At 46.2% G+C, this 12,420-nt stretch overlaps 1 protein-coding gene across 1 annotated transcript in view; it reads left to right on the forward strand.

Moving 5' to 3' along the window:
* Positions 1–787: 787 nt before the first annotated feature.
* SUSD6 (sushi domain containing 6) overlaps positions 788–12,420 on the forward strand; it is a 95,714-nt gene continuing 84,081 nt past the window's right edge. The window contains exon 1 of the mRNA XM_045807946.2: positions 788–1,071. The gene's annotated coding sequence lies outside the window, so the exon portion shown is untranslated. The remainder of the gene's footprint in view (positions 1,072–12,420) is intronic.

Genomic DNA, 12,420 nt, shown 5'->3' on the forward strand with positions numbered 1-12,420 from the left:
GTGAAATAAAGTTAGGAGTATGGCGTGGTCCTAGCCCCAACTCTGCCGATCCTTGCTCTTAACTACAGTTTTCTCAACTTTGAGATCCGTCCAGTGCTTTCGGTGCGCTGACAAATCACTCCGGAATGCTTCTTAAAAGAGATCCCTGAGTCCGATCCTAGCTTTCCTGAATCAGAACGGCTGGAGGTGGGATCCCGAATCTGCATTTTTACACGCACCCACCTCCTGGGGCAATTTCAAGCTTGGTAATCGACGCCACACTGTTTAAGAAGTACCCTTTAATAGGGAGATGATGACCTGAATCAGCCTTAGGTCTGGCAAGCGAGTCAAGAGCTAATAAGGCAACATGGCGTGAAAGCACCCTGTGAACCTGACAGCAAACCAATTACTTGCAAATAATAGTAATCCCATAATCCAAATAACATCCAAAAAATCCACAAAATAATAACAGCAAAAGAACTCAAGAGTGCACTGCAAACGCGGCGCAGGCCAGTCGGTACCACGTCCCGGGCCACTCAAGCGCAGTAGGCGTGACTGTCCCTTTAAGCAGTCCCCCAAGCCCCCCTCACGCCCCGCCCTACTCTGCCCCGCCCCGCCCCGCCCCGCCCCGTTCCAGCTCCGGGCTCGCCTCCCGCTGGGCGTGCGGCCCCTCCGGCGGCGCGTGCGTGCTGGCAGCCGTCGACCGGCAGGGCCTCCCAGCGGGGCGGTCCCGGCGGCGCGACGCCGGCGCTTGTTGCGTGCGCGCCTGACCCCGCCCCTTGCCCGCCCCTTCCCCTCCCCCCTCCGCGGTTCTCCCCCGCCCGCGCGGTACAGCTGGGCCAGTGACGCGGGAGCCGCTGCCGCCGCCGCTGCCGCCGCCACCGCGTTCCATTCTCCTAAGCCGGCGACAGCCTCGCCCCCCGCCTCCCGCCGCCTCCTCCCGCAGCGCCGGCCAGCGCCAGCCAAACAAGGGCACGCAGGGCCTCGCCTAGACCTGAGAGGGTTGCGGGCGCGCGCAGGCGGCAGAGCGGATCCCGACGCCGCGGAAGCTTCGAGCGCCCCCCTCGCGGAGGTCGCCGCGCGGTTCCCCGGGTGAGTTGTCACCGCGGCTGGGGGGCGGCAGGGCCGGGCATTGTGTCACTGGCGCGCCCGGCCGGCTGTCAGGGGCGCGGGGCCCGCGCGCACCTCCAGGGAGGGACGCCAGGGAGCCCCGGCCGGGCGCCCGGCGTCGGCCGCTGTGTGCGCCGGCCCCGCTGTCAGCCGCGCGCGGGGCCGGGAGGGCGGCCGGGGACGCTGAGCGGACAGCGACGTGGGCTGTGCGGAGGCCGGGAAGAGGACCGGACGGCCCGTCTGCGGCCGGGAGCCGGTGGCCGGGACCGGGGCGCGCCGCCTGGCCTCGCCCGGCGTGTGGGGTCGCGCTCTCTGGCCGGGAGTCAGGGCGGAAACCAGACTTTGCGGGTCGCGGGAGAGAGGGTAGGCGGAGGCGCCCCCTTTCTTATTACTGTTATTTCCCCCTCCGGCCGACCAGAGCTGCGGGTCCTGCGCGGGGCAGGGTGGCTTGGCGACGGTGGATTTCCTGAGGAAATCTTGGAGACCGTGGGTGGGAGCATCGGAGCTTTCTGGAGCCCCCGCGCCTCATCTGCTCTTTAATCTTAAAAACTTTACTTATTATCCGGGCTGAGACTCACCGAAACCACTTCCTGTTTATATATGTAGACTTTCTTTTTTACTCCTGGGTTTTAGGGACTCCAAATAATAGTGTAGGTGTGAGCCTCCCTCACGGTTTGGCTGTGGGACTGCTGAAGTGGAAAGTTACCTGTTAGGAGCGAGACGAGCATGGGGTGGGGGTGGGACCGTGAGACCCGAGACGAAAAAGGCGTCAAAATCAAGTCTTTGGCTCATTAGGGGGAAGTTCATGTCTTGGCCAAGAGGCCTAATACTGCTGTTCCCACAGAATGTACTCTTGGTGGCAGGGAGCTCCTCGCTGGCTTTGTTGCTCTTGCTAACTGGGCTTGTGTCTGCTCTGTGCAGGGGTGCAGTAAAACTACCCAGTTCAATTAACTGTAGGCATTTACTCCCCCTTTCTAGATCTGCAGAGGTAAAAGTGTGTCTTTCCATCCTTTGCAGTGGTTAATTCATTTCTTGCTCTTTTCATTCCTCTGGTTTAAAATATATGTATGAATGATGCACACACCTTTTCTGTTTTGGGAATTCCACACCCAAATTGTCACCATCTAGTGGAGACTAGTATAGACATGTTCTTGGCGTTGAGTTCTGAATTTTCTGGGCTTTGCATTTTTAGCTAGATGCATTTTCAACCAGAAGTGAAAATTTTCACAGTTGGTTGGGTGGAGGGGCAGGAGTAGGTCTACCTCCCCCTCAGTAAAGGAGGTATTTAATAAAGCAACAATAATAGCAATAATAGGAACAGTTCTCCAGGACTGTGTACTAAGCTTTATGCCAAGAACTTTACTTTCTTGATCTCACTTAATAACAGATTTTTGTGGTAGGTATTGTTATTTTTCCCATTTTTTTTTTCAGTTGAAACTGAAACCAAACAAATAACTTGCCCAAGGTCACAAAAATAGCTCATGTGGAGCCCACAATTTAACTGCTAGATTATACTGTTAACTTCTGATTTGCTTACCATTTAGCAGAATTGAAACTGGAGTCTTACTAGAAGTTTTTCAAAGCACTGCTTCTTCAAGCTCTTTTTCAGATCTTGAGCATCCATAATTCTCTAAGGTACACACTATGGTATGTGCACAATATTCATTTGTTTATTCATTCTTTCAGTATTCCCAAGTGTTTATGTGATACAGAATGTGTGCCAGGCACTGTGCTAGGTACTGGGGATACTGCAATGAATAAGGCAGAACACAGCCTTGCTGTCATGGAGTTCTCAGTCTTTTAAATCAGTGTATATTGGTTTATGTTGTTAATTTTTAAGTGGTGACTATTTGCTGTACTTAAGGACCTGCTTAAGTCAGTTAAATTAGAGGACACTACTGGTGTAAGGACTGATAGATAGGACTTCCTGTCCACAGAGTGACTTGGATACTGTAGTAAAAATGGCATATAAAACAAATCCTCGCCTATGGCTAGGGTGCTCAGAGTAAGGCTGTCTCCCCACCCGCCCCACCCCCGCCCAATGCTCAAACTCTGAGACCAAACTCAGTGTCAAATAGCACAGTTCCACTTATTCGCTGAGCCCTGCCTTCTCAAAGCCCAGAATTTAGGCAACAGAAAGGAGAAGAAAGGTAGAATGAGGTGTTGCAGATGCCGGCTAGCAGAGAAGAGACCTCAGCACTTTGTTTGGTTTTCTGGCAGGTCTCCATCATGTGGTGACTGAACTTGCGCCCTTATGTAATGGTGCATCTCCTGGCAGGGGATTTCCTCCTTTGCTGTAGCTGGGGCAGCAATTTCTACAGCTACCCTCCTACTCCATACACATATATGCACCTTCCAAAGGTAATAATTCACCTGGCTTTTTAAAAGTAAGAACTTATTTCACGTTTATTGCTACTAAGCATTATTTCACTCCCATGCTTCCATGCTTTTTTATAGCCCAGAGAAAAACTTGCTTTATGTTTTACATCGTTTTATGCACTTTTCCCATACCCTTAGCTGTTCTGACCACCAGGTAACTACATTTGACTCTTAAAAGAACACAGCGTTGGGGCACTGACCCCTATTCAGTCAAGAATCCATGTATAACTTTTGACTCCCCCAAAACTGTACTAATAGCCTACTGTTGACAGGAAGCGTTAGTGATAACAAACTGTTGATTAACACTTAAAAAATCTGCGTGGAAGTGGATCCATGCGCAGTTCAAACCTGTGTTGTTCAAGGGTCAGCTGTACTGGTATCTGTCTGTGGGCTCAGAGAATTACAGTACCTTTAAAAAAACTAGTGAGTCACATAAGCTTCCTCATTTCTGTACTGAAACAAGTGAACTGTGGAGAAATCTTTAGCAGAGCTGCTTGTGGGGAGAGAAGGAAGACCAGAGAGCACATGTGCTGTTTTTCCCCTCTACTTCCCCATGTACCAGGAGACAATTCACTGAGAGGGAGCAGGACTATAGTGCCCACTTAGAGGCCCGCAGTGCCCACTTGAAGGCCTGAATGTCAGCAGGTCCACTGGTAGTGGTTGTGTAATTGCCATGCATGAAACATTTTACTGAGCTCCTGAATTGACATGTGATCTCTTAGTTGAAGCTGACAAGCAGGATTCGTTTTCCCTCTTCTATCTTCCTGGATAGTAAGGAAGTCTTGTTTAGGGGTCTTCCCTTAAGCAGTAGGGGAAAGAACAAATAGAGGAAGAAGCCCAGTGCCTTATTTTTTTTGATACTTGAAAGCAGATATTGCTCAGGTGCAGACCTCAGTGTTGAGTACTATGACAGTTGGGTTAAGGGTAAACACTGGGACAAATGCATACATGATAATAGAGACTCTTTCTCCGGATTTCTCCTCAAGATGGCTTCAATCTAGGGGCCACCCACATATCCCACCATAGTGAGATTTCATTTAGTGGAATGGTTTTTTAAAAATTAATATTCTTAAGTTATGTTGCCACATTGCAGGAGACTTGGAAACTAGAGCAGTGAGAAATAATGCCTGTAATGTGGGAGGGCTATTTTCATATCAGTGGGAATGAAGGATGCAGCTTGAGGTTTGGGGTTGGGGGTTTTGTGATGAGTATTTGAAGCTGCAGCAGCGGTGAATCTGAGACCAATGAAGCAATTCCCGGACAGCGTTGGGGTGGCCGTCCTTGAGCATCAAGATCTGTTCACTCCCATTCTGGCTGGGATTCAAGGCAACAGCCATTGTTCCCTTGGATGCTTGTAAGTTCGTGAGTGTCTTTGTGTAAAACCTTTATTTGAAAAAGTAGAGGCACCGGGGAAAGAGGTACCTCTTACAAGGCTTAGGTTTTAGCAGCAAAACCTGTCAGGCACCTGTGGATGTTTCCTTTTTTTGTGCTTATGTGTGTCTGTGATGGTGTCCTTTTTCTTTCCCTCTTAGTCCTTTGGCCTAGAAACCAGCAGGGTTCCTCTGTTTGCTCTCTCATCCTCTGATTCTTACCTGAGTGTGGAAGTCTCCACTCTGCTGGTAGACTTCCAGTGGTGCTGAGCTGGGTCACTTCAGCTGTGAAAGGCCACCTGTGCTTCTGTCAGGGCTTGGGGACACTTGAGTCTCTGTGAAGGTACTGGTATAGCAACAGCAGAAAATGCCCCAACTGTAGTGAGAATTGGACAGGTTTCACAGGCTCCCGTGTTGCCTGTGATGTATTCTCCTTCCTGGGCCCTCGTATCTCAGAAAAGGGAAATAGCACCCTTGAAACATCTGAAGGCTGCATGCCAAGAATTTATGCAGTATTCCAGAAACGGGATGTTATTGAAGCGTTTTCTCAAGCAGAAACAGATGTAGTTCCCTGTTACTGTCGCCAGTGTTAGTAGATCCTTAAAATTACCTGATAGCATTGTGCCCTTAAATGTACTCTCCCGTCCCTTTACTCCCCCCCCCCCCCCCAATATGTGCAAGTGTTAGACTTCTTTTTTTTTTTTTTGGTAGAGCCCCATTGCTTGATTTGGGGGAAAGTTAGCCTGGATTCCCGATGACAGTAATAGGTTCTCAGGTGTTTGCAGACAGCAGAGGTGGTGACTGACAATTCTTTATTACTCAGAAGAGGATCTTTTGTGGTGAAAAATTCAATGACTCAGGATTCTTTTCTCCTGTAGTTGGAGATTGAACATAAAACCTCAGAGAAGAGGTGTAAATAGGGGCTCTTTCCCAGCCTCCCCTTTCTTATCTTCCTTTCTTAAGGAGGGGGAAAGTCTCATCTTTCCAAATCCAACCTCCTGCCAGCAGTGACTTGCCTTCACCCACAGAAGTTTAAGATCAGAGCATGGAGTTGGCCTGTGTGTAGACTCTCTCTGCTAGGCTTTTGGCTAGACTAGGCTTCGGCTTCCGACAAAGCCAGTAAAATGAAACTGGCTTCTGGGAATGGGACAGGACTGTTTATCCCAGTCTTCCTTCTTTGGGCTCTTCTCAGTTGATCTCAGTAAACTAAGTGGGTGGAAGTTTTAAAAAGGGAGCTTGAAAAAGAGAACAAGGTGATTTTGCTTATTTTGCATTTTAAGTGGTAGCCTAGGCTAACTGTCTGAGGGAAGACTGGGGGTTACTTTTTTTTTTTTTTTTTAATAACACATTGGGGACAAGATTACAGAAAGTTTGGAGGATGGGGGCGGGGGGGGACTCCCCATGATTCTACCATTCTACAACAAACATCATTTCTATCTATTCTACTCCTTCTTTCAGTTGGGAATCCCTGTACGTTCAATTTTGTATTTTTTTTTTTTCATTTAGCATTATACCATAAATATTTTTCTGTAATGACATATAGCCTTTATAGTTATTTTTAATGGATTTGCAGTATTCCATCAACGAGATCAGCTGTAGCTCGCAGCCATCACCATATTCTAATTTTCGAACATTTTCATCACCCCAGAAAGAAACTCAATTAGTAGTCACTCCCTGTTCCTCACAATCCCTGTAGCCCACGGCCACCACTAATTTACTCTCTCTCTCTGTAGTTTGCCTATGTAGACCTTTCATATAAACAGAATCATACAACATGTGGTCTTTAGAAATTGGAACTTAGCATAATGTTGTTGTGGTTTATCCATATTATAGCATGTATCAGTACTTTATTCCATTTTATTGATAAATAATCTGTTGTATAGATATATCCCATTTTGTTCATTCATCAGCTAATGGGCATTTGGATTGTTTCTGTTTTTGGTTTTTATAAATAATGTTGCTGTGAATACCCATGTATAAAGTTTTGTGTGGACATATATTTTTATTTCTTAGATATATTTAAAGCTGCATCCATATTTCTACTTTTGAGTTAACATTTTGGTTATGCAGTTTGTTTGGGGAAGAACAGTGTTATAGCAAAAACTTTTGATTATGTGTTGTTGAGAATATTGCCCTGAATTAAGAAAAGATGCTACCAAGAAAAAGAAGAAAGGAAGGATTATGTGCGTAAGAATACAGTAGCATTGTTTCCAAATCTTTGGTGCTGAACTTTAAAGAGTAGTGGGAGTTTACAGATGCAATAGTGCCTACATTCAGTGCCCATGTACTGCTGCTTTAAAAAAAAAAAAAAAAAGGATTTTCAGCATGAAGCCTCAGTTCTAAATCGCGTCATTGTGTTTTATGGAGTGAACTTTACCATGAACCCCAGAGAGCCTTCCTTATCAAATGTAATTTATAGTTCTCAGAAGCTTTTCTTTTTCTTATGAAACATTCCCTGCCAGGGTTCTGTACACCTGCCTAGATGCTTCTGCTAGGCTGGGATGGAGAGCCAACCATCAAGGTATGGAGGAGGGAGAGGGGCCCTGAGTGTGGTTTAAATATAGGTCTGAGAAAGACTGCTCTTCAAAACAGCTTTTATAGGACTCTTACTGGTGGACCTCAGTTGCACCTGAGGTTAAAAATATAGATCATACCAGACGTAAAGAGGAACAGATGGTACTGCCGGGAGTGTCATTTCCTCTACAGGATCTGCTCCTGGCTGGTTTCACACCATACCAGCCATATTACTGAAATAATGCAGAGCCTCCTCTTGTCCTTGTCCTAATTGGAACAATTAGCATTAGTGATCAATAGCCGTTCTTGCTTTTCTTACTCGTAGGTCACTACCAAAAGCTCTTGAAAGTGTGTGTGTGCAAGCCACCTCATTTTTTTTTTTTTTAAAGATTTTATTTATTTATTTGACAGAGATAGAGACAGCCAGCGAGAGAGGGAACACAAGCAGGGGGAGTGGGAGAGGAAGAAGCAGGCTCACAGTGGAGGAGCCTGACGTGGGGCTCGATCCCACAACACCGGGATCACGCCCTGAGCCGAAGGCAGGCGCCTAACTGCTGTGCCACCCAGGTGCCCCGCCACCTCATTTTTTTTATTAGAGGATCAAGATGGTTCCACCCCAGAGAAATGTGGGGCATAAGGCACATGGCCTTTTGTCCAATAAGCCAGACAAAAACTAGGAACTTGAATCATCTTCTCCTGTACCTGTATTACCTTCTCTTGTACCTGGAGCCAAGCCCAGGATCAGTCCTTCCAGAAAGTTCCTGCCTGGGTGTGTGTGTGTGTGTGTGTGTGTGTGTGTGTGTGTTTGAATGCTGCCATAACTTCCCTGGCAAAGTTTTGAAGTGTGCTCTACCTGTTAATGCAAATTCTGTTTCCAAGTGCTAGGGGTCTCAAAGACAGTGAGGTAAGATAAAATTCTTATCTGAAGATTCAAATTCTTGAGTATAATATACAGATATTATCAAAACTTCTTGCACACCAAACCAAGTATGTGACGAGAGAGACTCTAGGCTCATTAAATGCCTAAGTTGGAAGGATGGGACTTTGGGGATGATCTCCTGCCTCCTCACTTTATGGAAAGGAAGAATGGGAAATGGATGCTCAGAGCCGACTTCCCTGAGTGGTGACAGGGCCAGGAGAGAAGCCAGGGCTCCTGATCCCTAGTGTAGTGCTCTTTCTGCCCTTGTATGATCAATCTCTCTCTCCTCTGGGTTTGTCTCAGGGCAAGGGCATTGGGGTATGGTTCATGTTGTTAGGAACAAATTCATGTCCTTTCTGTGTTTGTGGTTTTGAATCTAAGAGTGAAATTACAGAGAGGAATGAGTCTTTAAATTCAGTTCTTCTCAGGAAGAACTGTTGTTAAAATGGGCACTGTTGGGGGTGCCTGGGTGGCTCAGTCATAAAGCATCTGCCTTCGGCTCAGGTCCTGATCCCAGGGTCCTGGGATTGAGCCCTGCGTCAGGCTCCCTGCTCAGCGGGAAGCCTACTTCTCCCTCTCCCACTCCCCTTGCTTGTGTTCCCTCTCTCGCTGTCTCTCTCTGTGTCAAATAAATAAATAAAATCTTTAAAAATTTTTTTTAAAAAAGGGCACTGTTGTGTTTAGGCTGGGCCCACTTAACTATTGTATCTCTCTGTTGTGTTTCCTTGCAATTCATAAAACACCACCTGCCCTAGGCCAATAAGATGTGTTCTTTGAGTCATTTTCCCTTTTGGGTCCCCCTTGTGGGGGTGGGACAGTGGGACAGTGGTGGCATCCTAGATGTAGTAGGACTTCCTGATAATTAGGAACATGTTGATGCCCCCTCCCCCACCCCATTAGCAGTCTAAAACCCTTCATGACTGCAGTGTGAACACACATCTCTGTGTCTCTAATCAGTCCGGAAGGAACCAGGCTTCTTGGGCTGAGGTCATATGTGCTAGCTTTCTCCACCCTAGAAAGCCAGTGAGCAGTTTTGTGCTCAGTGGGTAGTGGTTTTTCAGTTGGCCCGCTCAAGACATTTTTAGAGAATTAACAAGTGGTATGTTAGCTGGTCCACACCTTTGTCAGTCCTTGATTCTTATTCACTTGCCAGGTGGAAACTGTGCCGTGGGAAGGCCATCTACCTCCTTGTTTCAGTCCTGTGGGGATTTTGCATGTTACACAGCGGGATGGCAAGAAAAACAGGCTCTGGGTTTCATAAGAGTTCGTTGGGCCATCTTTCTTTCCCTTTACATGCACCTTCAAGTCATTATAATTTGTGAGCTGATGATCTGGTAGGGCTGTGACGTCAGGCTGGTGGGAGTTAGGTGGATGGTTGGTGCAGAAACCAAAAGGATGTAAATCTCGTCATTTCTTTGGCAAGTGCTTAGTGAATGCATGTGGTCAGTGTTAGGTATACAGTAGTAAACAAAGAACAAAATGGACACAATTCTTGCCTTCATGGCCTTAACAATCCAGGGGAGTACTCATGGGTTATTTTGTTTGAGAGTAGTCTTGGAGGAATCTGTTGTGTAAAGTAGACTTTCAATTTGATACTCTGAAGCAGAGTTCCTCTGACTTTTTCAATGACATCTGTGCTGCAGTCCAGCAATCACCCTGGAAGAGAGGTGGGCTGGAAAAATATCCTTGGAGAATCCTCCTGGCCTTCCAGGCAAGAAAGCAAATTGCCTTTTCCCACGGAGTAAGCTAGGTCTAGGAGTTGGGTCTGGTGTGAGGATTCCTGTTCATAGGCTTTATTTAACCCATCAGTTTTTATTGTGGAAATGTTTTCTGACCCTGAAATATTTTCTTTTCTTTTCTTTTCTTTTCTTTTCTTTTCTTTTTTTTTTTTTTAGTTAAGAGAGAAAAGTGGGTGTGGGTTCCACAGTGAGAAATTAGAAGAAGGGAAATTGGAGCAGTAGTGTGAATTCTTCAAGGAATGTTTTTTCTCTCGTCTTCCCCAGGCCTCAATTTTAGATGTAAATGTTGACTCATGATATCTCTTTTCTTGATCTCTCTGTGGCTTTAACACCTGCTGGGGCAGCAAAGCACCTAATTCAATACTGTCACACCTAAGGTTCCCAATAAGCACACAGCCCCGTATATTTAACTTCTATGGGTAGCCATCCCTGTGTCGGCCCAGGTTCCAGGCTAAGGTTGGGAGTCACCTGAGGTCAGTCAGGGACAGTCTTGTCCACTTCTTCGTACCCAGCTCCTGGATTATTTGGTTGGTTGATAAGTGATTGACCAGGGATAGAGGATTAAAGTCACAAGGGTGGGAGGGCAAGGTGACCTTGAGGCCATGAGCTGTGAATAACAAGGAATAAAGAGTGCCATTTGTGATGAAATTCTAAAAAGAGACATTTGGAGGGAGACCTGGCTTGAGTGAAAAACAAATATAAACAGGGTGATGAAAAGCGGTTAACATTCACCAACTTCACTCTGGTAGCAGGAAAAGAAGACTGCTCAGAAACCGTGTAGGCAGGAGGAGGTGAAGCAAAGAGAGGGTACTGGAGGTTCTTCCAAATGTTTTAGCAAGGCCTGTGAAAACCAAACTACAGGGCCCCTTAAGAATTTGGATCCAAGACCAGAGTTACCCCTGCTAATTTTCAGGCCCAGGTTTTTGTTTCTGGAACTCTGTCCATCTTTTAAAAGCCTCAGGAAGCATCGGTCATGCCCTAAATCTAACCTACAATGTGTACAGTTTCGCCTTATATACTTAATATATTTTTAGCATCCACTGTGAATCTGGTTGCAATCAAGGAAGTACTAGTAGGATGGCTTGTTTCTTTGTTCTCCAGAACTGAGCTCTTTAGGGGGTGGTTCATTACTTCTGGAATTATAAAACGTGATCGTATAGGTCATCTCCTTTGAAGGTCTGTGCATGCTTTTGAAAAAAATCACATCTTTGAAAGAAGGGCAACTCTTTTCAAATGCTCACTGCTTTTCTTGGATATATGTGAGCAACAGCAGAACGAACAGATTTCAGAGCCTTTGGTGTTGGTAAAACTTTCTGTGAATAGCAAGGTAGGTATTTTTCAAGCCGTGCATCTGAATTCATTGATTAATTGAACAAGTATTTATTGAATGCTCTTTCCCATTTAATCATCTCCCCACAGGGATTCTTTGCAGCACACAGCCTTACAAATGTTCTCCAGTATTTATTTTGGTTTGTCTTTTCCACCCATAGATTTTAAGCCCCTTGAGAATGGAAGGGCTGGTTTAAGTCTCCGCTGTGTTTACTATGCAGGCTGGGCATCCATATTAATAGCAGTACAGATTTCTTCATTTTACAGAGCACTTTCACGTAAGATGTCATATCATACTGTGGGGAAGGTTTTAGTCCCATTTTACAAATGGGAAAGCCAAGGCCTTTGGTAACCAGTAGACATTTAGCAGCCGCTGTTCTTGTAAATAGTGACACTGAATCAGCTCAGGGTTCAGGCTGAATCAAACATTGGTACCTCATGCTGAGAAACAGGAAACCTCCTGGAATTGCAGACTTGATAAATCTTAACTTTCTCATGAAAAACAATGCAACAACCCTTTCCTGGTCCCCCACTCCATATCAGCATAGGTACTCTCAAGGTCAGTATGTTTTTGTGTGCAATTGGGACAAAAATGTGGAAGTGTACAAAATTTGAAAGGCAGCTTTCATCTCCTAACTAAGGAAAAGCATTCCTATATTGTCTGAGGGGCTTTCATTTTTATTTTTGGAGGAGGGGAGAGGCCACAGGGTCAAAACCTTGGTATCTAGAAATCCTTGCAGTTTGGGGGTTATTAGAAGGTCCAGTTGGGGGTAAGCCAGAGAAGTTGTTCTGAGTTCTTTGGGTCTTAAGGACTCGGTGATGGGGATTTTGAGCAACTCTGTAAACACCGTTTCTAAAGGGGACTGTCTTCGCCTGAAAACTCGAAAGGGCTCCTGTAGGAACATCCTTGCTTTTCTGCAGACAAGGGAACTTCGGGTCTCCTGTAGGCAACGCTTGACCTTCTCTTTCCCATTGTCCTGCCCTAGTTTTCAGAGGCAAAGATGAGTCTGTGAGGGCAGGGAGGAAGTTGGAAGTCTCACCCATGACAGCTTTGATTTGGAGAAACATAAAGCAGTGCTGA

The sequence above is a fragment of the Ursus americanus genome, chromosome 26 (assembly GCF_024610735.1).
Source record: "Ursus americanus isolate L20-20 chromosome 26, mUrsAme1.1.p, whole genome shotgun sequence".
Taxonomy (NCBI): domain Eukaryota; kingdom Metazoa; phylum Chordata; class Mammalia; order Carnivora; family Ursidae; genus Ursus; species Ursus americanus.